Below are 8,723 nucleotides of genomic sequence, written 5' to 3' on the forward strand. Positions count from 1 at the left end.
GGCCTCTCTCGTTGCGGAGCACAGGCTCCAGATGCGCAGGCTCAGTAGTTGTGGCTCACGGGCCTAGTTGCTCCGCGGCACGTGGGATCTTCCCAGACCAGGGCTCGAACCCGTGTCCCCTGCATTAGCAGGCAGATTCTCAACCACTGCGCCACCAGGGAAGCCCTCTGATACAATTTTAAGTGAAAATGGCGAGAAAGTGAAGCTGCCAGATGGCAAATATTTAATTTCTGCTCAGTTTTCTTCCATCACGAATACCCTGTGCTGGGCAGAGACTGAGGTCTAAATGGTCCTCATTCTTCACGCTCCTGGATTCACCCTCTTTGCCACATGGCTTTTCAGCTCCTTTTACTAAAGAGGCAGAATCTGTTCTCCCGACCCCTTGATCCCGAGTTAGGTTATGAGATTTACTTCGGTCAATGGAATGTCAGCTGATGTGACACACGAAGATCAGAACAGACTTGTATTTTTCTGCTTCTTCTCTTAGTTCTGTGCCACCGCGGTGAGAGGTGCCTGGGTTTGTTTGCTGCGCAATGATACACAAGTCCAGTCATCTCAGATGGGGCCATTCTCCATCAGCGGACAACAGCCTCCCCAAGGCAGGTGCACAGGAGACCAGAACACCTGCTGAGCCAAGAGTGTGGTCTTGAGACCCCTGAGCTCAGTAAAGTGGTGTCTGCCACTGAGGTTTCTGGTTGATTCACAGCATGATTATGGCAGTAAATAACGGATATTGCTGCTTATGTTTTTTAACTCCCATTTTTCAGTTACATTTCTATTTGGAATAGTGTGGTAAAGTAGATGTCAATGGATTCAGTGTTTTTCTAGAGTTTCTGTATTCCTTTTTAAAAACAGCTTTGAGATATAATTCACCTACTGTACAATTCATCTACTTAAAGTGTCCAATTCAATTGTTTTTTTGTATATTCACAGAGTTGTGCATTCATCTCCACAATCTATTTTATCAATTTTATTGATAAAAAAAATTTTGGAAATTTTATCAATTTCCAAAAAAAGAAATCTTTCTCTTTCTAGCCTACAAGTGTCCCATCTCCCACAGCCCCAAGCAAACACTCATCTACTTTCTGTCTCTATAGGTTTGTCCTTTTTGACATTTCATATCAATGGGCTCATATAATATATGGTTCCTTATGACTAACTAATTTCACTCAGAGTATTTTCAAGATTCCTCTGCATTGGAGTACTTCATTCATCAGTACTTCAGCCTAAAAAAATATCACTGGAATTATGGAATAAACTTAATCCTTAAGGGTGTATTTTTTTAATTAACCAGCACTATTACGAGTTCTCAGTCTTGTTTTCAATTTAAAAAGACTTTTAATGATAATCATTAAAATGCTTATGGTTGAATTTAGATTCAATTCTGTGCAATAAACTCAAATTGGTTATAACACAATAAAGGCCGTATATGAGAAGCCCATAGCTGATGTCATACTCTGTGCTTTTCCTCTAAGATCAAGAATAAGAGAAAGATGCCCACTCTCGCCACTTTTATTCAACATAGTATTAGAAGTCCTAGTCAGAGTAATTAGGCAAAAAAAAAAAAGGAAATCAGCAGCACCCAGCTGGAAAGGAAGAAGTAAAATTGTCAATATTTGCAGATGACATGATATTATATATAGAAAACCCTAAAGACTCCACCAAAAAAAACACTGTTAGAACTAAGAAACAACTTTAGTAATGTTGCAGAATACAAAATCAATATACAAAAATTGGTTGCATTTCTATATGCTAGTAATAAAACAATACCACTTACAATTGCATCAAAAGAATAAAATACCTATGAATAAATTTAACCATGGAGGTGAAAGACCTGTACATTGAAAACTATAAGACACTGATGAAAGTAACTGAAGAAGACACAAATAAATGGAAAGATATTCTGTGGCTCAAAGATTAGAAGAATTAATATTGTTAAACTGTCCATACTACCAGAAGCAATCTACAGATTCAATTCAATCCCTATCAAAATTCCAATGGCATTTTACACAGAAACAGAGCAAAAAAATCCTAAAATGTGTAAGGAACCACAAAACACCCTGAATAACCAAAGCAATCTTAAGAGAGAACAAAGCTGGAAGCATCATGCTTCCTGATTTTAAGTTATATTACAAAACTATGGTATGGTATTGGTATAAAAACAGGCACATGGATGAATGGAGCAGAATAGAGAGCTCAGAAATAAACGCACACATATATGGTCACTTAATTTATCACAAAGGAGCCAAGAATATACAATGGGGAAAGGACAGTCTGTTCAACAAATGGTGTTGGCAAAACTGGACAGCCACATGCAAAAGAATAAAACTAGACTACTACCTTACACCATACAAAAATTAACTCAAAATGGAATAAAGACTTGAATTTAAGACCTGAAATCATAAAACTCCTAGAAGAAAACATATACGGTAAGCTCCTGGACATTGGTCATGGCCATGATTTTTTGGATATGACACCAAAAGCAAAGGCAATAAAAGTAAAAATAAACAAGTGAGACTACATCAAACTAAAAAGCTTTTGTACAGTAAAGGAAACCATCAACAAAATGAAAAGGCAACCAATTGAATGGGAGAAATATTTGCAAATCATGTATCTGATAATGGGCTAATATCTAATATATATAAAGATCTCGCATAACTCAATAGCAAACAAACAAACAATCTAATTAAAAATGGGCAAAGGATCTGAATAGACATTTTTCCAAAGAACACATACAGTTGACCAACAGGTATAGGAAAAGATGCTCAACGTCACTAATCATCAGGGAAATGCAAATCGAAACCACAATGAGATAGCACTTCACACCTGTTTGTATGCTTATCATCAAAAGATAAGAAATAACAAGTGTTGGCAAGGATGTGGAGAGAAGGAGACACTTGTGCACTCTTGGTGGGAATGTAAATTGGTACAGACAGTATGGAAAATAGCATGGAGTTTCCTCAAAAGATCAAAACTGGGACTACCATATGATCCAGCAATTTCACTTCTGTGTATTTGTACAAAGAAAATGAAAACACTAACTCCAAAAGATATATGCACACCCATGTTTATTACAGAATTATTTACAATAGTTGAGACATGGGAACAACTTCAGTGTTCATTGATGGGTGAATGGCTAAAAAAATGTGATACACACACTGGAATACTATTGAGCCATTAAGAAAAAGGAAATTTTGCCATTTGTGACAACATGGAGGGACTTCGAGAGCATTATGCTAAGTGAAATAAGTTAGAGAAAGATAACCTATGGTCTCACTTATATGAGTAATCTTAAAAAGAAAAAAAAGGAGCTCATAAATACAGAGAAGAGATAGTTGGTTGCCAGACTGGGGGGGTGGGGATGGGGGTGGGAAGTAGGTGACATGAGTGAAGGGGGTTCAAAAGGTACAAATTTCCAGTTATAAAATAAATAAGCCACAGGGATGTAATGTATAGCATGGTGAATATAGTTATTAATACTGTATTGCATATTTACAAGTTGCTGCAAGTAAATCTTAAAAGTTCTCATCACAAGAAGAAAGAAAAAAATCTGTGACTGTGTATGGTGATTGATGGTAACCAGACTTACTGTGATGTTCATTTTGCAATACACACAAATGTCAAATCATTGAATTGTACACCTGAAACTAATATAGTGTTCTATGTCAATTATACCTCAATAGAAAAATTCTTAGGTCAAGATCAGATGTTGATTTTAATTTTAAATTAGAAAAGGACTTTTAAGGATACACTCAACTCTGCCTCCCTCTTCCTACCCCAAAGAAGTAAAGAAAAATTGTGACCTTTTATGCCTTTCATAAAATTAGAAATTTTGTTTAAAGGGTATATCTCAATTTAAAAAGTTTAAAAAAAAAAAAAGAATTTTTTTTCCTGGACACTCATGTAGTTGATTCTGTGAATTTATCCTTCTTTGTGATATGATAGAAGGAAGTTCTAGAATCTCCCTTTTCTCTATATGTATGCACCTCAGCTGCTGCCATCAGTGGACATGTGTGCAAGATTATATTGGAGACTGTGGTGCTTGAATTGGGTAGAATGCTGGACAGCTGACTCTGCACTTCATTTTAACGTTAAGCCTCTCTGATTCTACTTGTGCCAGAATGTCAGGAAAAGTGTGTTGTTTATGCGCAATCCTGTGAAATGTTTATTAAGCACTTTTGGAAATACCATGCAGTATTGCTTTTATACTTCAAGTTCTTAGTTGTGGTTTGTTCTATCTTAGATACCAGTGTTTGTTAGTCCCCAAAAGTCCTCCTGGGTTGAAGTGGGCTGAATTGGAAAGAAATATTATAAGCAGATAAGGTAGGGGGTCTATGGAGAAAGAAAACCAGGCATGGCTTTCTGGACATAAGAGAACACCTATTCATTTAGTACAAGCCATTTTGTGATCTAAGCCTGGCCAGAGTGCTTGCCCTTGAACAGGTCTCAGTAATTAAGGATCTTAAGGGAAAACAAGAATGCTGACTGTTATCAGGCAAGAGAAGTAGCACTAGTAATAATGTATCAGTTGTAAAGACTTCCAGTTCTGTTTCCATGGTAAAGATTAGCCTGAAGCACTCAACCACCAGGTCAGAGGGAACCTAAGGGATGATGGCGTTGACCTTTTCTGATCCTCCGGATTTCAATCAACTAAAGCCTGGGCTCTGCCTACCTGCCAAGTCCTTTCATGAATATACATGTACCCTTAGCTTAAAACTTCCCCAGTTTTGCTGTTTGGGGAGACACTGCTTTGGGAAAGATCCCTGGTGTTCTACTTACTTGCTGCAAGTAACAAATCCTTCCTTCTCTCACTCTTTGTCTTGGTTGTGTCTTTTGGCTCGACACCCACCAAGAGGCGAACCTAGTTTTTCGGGTAACAATATGAGGCTGACTATTCTCTAGCTGAGATTTATGTAATTAGGTGCATAATCCTTTGGTTGTTAAAACCGGGGCTTCCAAGGGCTAGTTATAGGGAACATAGCTCATCAGAGATAACCTGCAAAGACACCGTGCAGTGTGTTTTTTATCACACATGTGACAATCCTTCTCCCTGCAGTCTGTCTCTCCATAATTGTTCTTCAGGATTTGTTGCCTGGGGGCTTATGGGAAAAATGACTCCTAATAGAAATACTATTATATTTTATTCACAGTATTCTTTCAGAGGATTTAATGATAAATCTGTTCCCATTACAAGAGTAAAGTTAAATGTATTCCCAGATTTAGATAAAACACGCAGAAATAATTTACAGGGAGAAAACTGCTGAATAAAGAAGAAAAATGAATGGAGTCATGTTTTGATCTATGGAGAGCATTGAGAAAGGATTTCATTCGGGTGGGGTGAGTTGATCCTTCCTCTTCTCGGGAGGGAATCCTGAGTGCACAGACTGCTCCCAGGTGAGCAGGAAAACAGAAGACTTTGGTCAGGAAATGCCAAGGGTGTAGTTTCACTTAGAATATACTTTCCTAGGCAGCCTGTCTGCACTTACACATATGAGGGTCCACACACTTCTGAACATCGGAAGTTGATTTCTTGTCTTTTATTTGTGACGTGTGCTGATTTCAAGTTCTCTTTTGTGTTTGGTGTGAACTCTGCAGACACATACATATATGCGCGTGCATGATTTGTGGGGTTTGAATCATCACTTATAGAAATGTGCAAGATTAGATCTACACATTTTCTTCACCTTTCCTTTGTTTTGATTTTTTAAAATTTAATTTAATTTTATATTGGAGTATAGCTGATTTACAATATTGTGTTAGTTTCAGTTGTACAGCAAAGTGATTCAGTTATACATATACATGTATCCATTCTTTTACAGATTCTTTTCCCATATAGATTATGACAGAATGTTGAGTAGAGTTCCCTGTGCTATACAGTAGGTCCTTGTTGATTATCTGTCATCTTTCTTACATAAAAGAGCAAAGGGCTGTGGAAACAGGTCACAGAATGCAGCGGACTGCCCCTGGCCTGCAGGGATTTAGCTTGGAGGCCTTGGCGGTCCCGTTAGGCATCCTTTCTCCTCTGAGCCTGGAGCTCTAGCATCAGCCTACCTGATCCAGCGCCCTGTGGATGAGCATGGTGTTAAGTACTTGACATTCATTTTCTCCTGTAACCCTTAGATCGGTTCTCTGCTGGTCAGACTTCTATTATCTTATGAAACAGACAACGAAGCTGAGGATCACAGATGCTGAGCAGCTGCCGGGGGTCTCACAGGTGGGTACCAACTCCCAGGGCAGCTCTGGGGCTGGTACGTGGAATGCTCAGCAGTTTCCATCCCTTTGTGGGGGTTTCAGGCCTGTAATTTCATCATGGCTCTATGACTGGCTATCATCACCATTCTACAAACAAGAAAAGTGAAGCACAAAGCCACGAAGTCTCCAGCGAAAGAAGGCAGCTGGAAAGGGGTAAAACCAGGAGTCGCCTCAGCTGTCTGCTAGCAAGTCCCTGCTTTGGGCCCTGCTTTGCCTGGTCTCTTCAAGCCTCCTCACCTGGGGCTGCCCTTGTCTTGGAAGATCATGTAATAGCCCCAGTGCTGTCCAGTGGTCAATGCTGTGCACTGCACAAGGACATCTGCCTGCAAATCTCAATCCCTCGTGGGCTGTTTCATCTCTGACTTGTGAAAATCCATCCTGAATGTCTGCTCAAGTAATTTACCAGCATTGTCCTTTTTGGTTTTAATTGACATCAATTATTGAGGCGCCTTCTAACCCATTTTAAATGGATTTCCCATGAACAACTGAATAGAGTTTTCACAGGTGACAACTTTTCTGTTTCAGAGACCTGAGGGCCAGTGAGAAGGGGTTTCAGAGCTCAGCTGACCTGGTCCAAGTCTGGCTTGCTTTGTGACACATCCATTAAACTCTCTGAGGTTAGTCTGTCTATCCATTAAATGGGCAGAGTAACATTTACTTCAAAGGAATGCTGTGCCCATTTATTTAGATTACACACACACACACACACACACACAGACTGTCTGTTGTATAGGCTTTAAAAAATATTAGACACTTAATGTAAATCATTAATTTATATTTGCTTTAAAAATTAGAAATACCATATTCAGGTTCTGGGACATGTATTAAGCACTAGGAAAATGTCTGACTAATAAATGAAGGTCACTCTACCGCTTGTGGCTTTTTTCAAGGTTCTAAATGCACCCTCCGAGCAAGCTTTGCTCAGTGTTTCCCGGGACTGCTGATTGATGGGGTGGGTGGGAAGAGTTCCTGATTCCCAGGGGCCCTGAGTAGGAGTGGAGAAAGCTGGAAAGTTGGGATCAGGATCTACATATTTGGGTCAAATTCTACTTGTAAATTCTGTGGCCTTGCCAAGCTATTTACGTTTTCTATTCCTGTTTTTGTTTTTTACCCAGGTTGCAGAATAGAAATAATAAAAACAGCTTTTCTGCTTTGTTCTCAGGCATATAATGCCCTACTCAAGGTTAAAGTTACTTTCATATTCTGATCACTTTGGATGGTGCAAGAATGCCTGGACACTGTTCCTAAGTCTCAGCACATTTGTCATGAGTCTGGTCACAGTGTTAGGAGAGTATTGATCCTAGTGATGCCATGCTCATACCTCCTTCATTTACATCTGCTGGCAGCCTCTTTAGGAAGTAGAGGAGGCCATGTGACTTACCTCAAGGTCATGGATCTTGAAATCCTTCTTCCTTCATGGGCCATGAGGCCTCTATCTGTATACTCTGAAACAATTTATCTGCCTATCTGTCTATCCATTTATTTATCTATCCATTTATTTATTTATTTAAGATGCCTTTTATATTCCATCATTTTTCAATATGAACTTTTGGGTAATTGTATTAAAGAATTTGAATGGAAAGGAATACACATACAGTATATAGAAGTTGATTCAAAACTCTTCATTCTTCAATTAAGTGTATTCAATTTACCTACTTAACATAAGGTCACTTCCCTGATGATATTTGGAGTAAGATTCCTTCTCCCAGGATGCCAGTTTTTAGTTTTATATATCTGCTGACCACAATTCTCAAATCTCCAAGTAGGAATATACATAATAAAATGCTGACATTATAGTAGAAGTCGGGTCGGTGTTTTAATTAATTATTTTTTAATTTTTTCCAGCTTTATTGAGATGTATTTTGACACATAACACTGTATATATAACCGTATATATTTCGAAATGATTACCATAATAAGGTTCTTTAGGTTTTTATTTTTAAATATGAATCATTAAATGAGTTGAGAAAACAAAAGCAGTCTTTTTTACAACAGTTCTCAGTACATGTAAATATTTTCTTCAAACCGGGTTAGTTACTTGTCCTAACTTCTTTTCAACCAAAAAAAAAGAAACTCACATTTTTCCTAGCATCGGTGTTAATGCTCAAGCATCATCAGCGTGGTGAAGCTCGGTCTCAGACTGAAGTCCATTGAACTGCACAGCTGTTCAGAGTGGGAAACCTGCCCGTGAAGGAGCTAGGACCGCGGATTCGGATTCGGATTCGGAGCGAGCGCAGGTTGAAGACCTTCACCGACTTGACTCGCACTTCCTCCCGCCGCCGCCAGGAGCGCCCGGGACGCGTGGAGCTCGCAGCGCGGCGGGACCGGGTGGGGGTGGGGGTGGGGTGGGGGTGTGGCTGCAGGTTGGGGCTCCCGCCCCGCCGGCTGCGCGGGTTCGCCGAGCCCGGAGGAGGGAGCGCTAGCTACCCCGAGCGGGAGGGAGCTTGCAGACTCCGGCTCAGAGCAGCTGT

At 39.7% G+C, this 8,723-nt stretch overlaps 1 long non-coding RNA gene across 4 annotated transcripts in view; it reads left to right on the forward strand.

Moving 5' to 3' along the window:
* The window catches only part of LOC309622179, a 66,286-nt gene extending 57,790 nt beyond the window's left edge, over positions 1-8,496 (forward strand). For all 4 annotated transcript variants that reach the window (XR_014240572.1, XR_014240573.1, XR_014240574.1 and 1 more), the window contains 3 exons: positions 488-603; positions 6,778-6,869; positions 8,342-8,496. This is a non-coding gene — a long non-coding RNA (uncharacterized lncRNA). The remainder of the gene's footprint in view (positions 1-487; positions 604-6,777; positions 6,870-8,341) is intronic.
* Positions 8,497-8,723: the final 227 nt, after the last annotated feature.

Source organism: Balaenoptera borealis, assembly GCF_965194805.1.
Source record: "Balaenoptera borealis genome assembly, contig: HAP1_SCAFFOLD_1736, whole genome shotgun sequence".
Classification (NCBI taxonomy): Eukaryota; Metazoa; Chordata; class Mammalia; order Artiodactyla; family Balaenopteridae; genus Balaenoptera; species Balaenoptera borealis.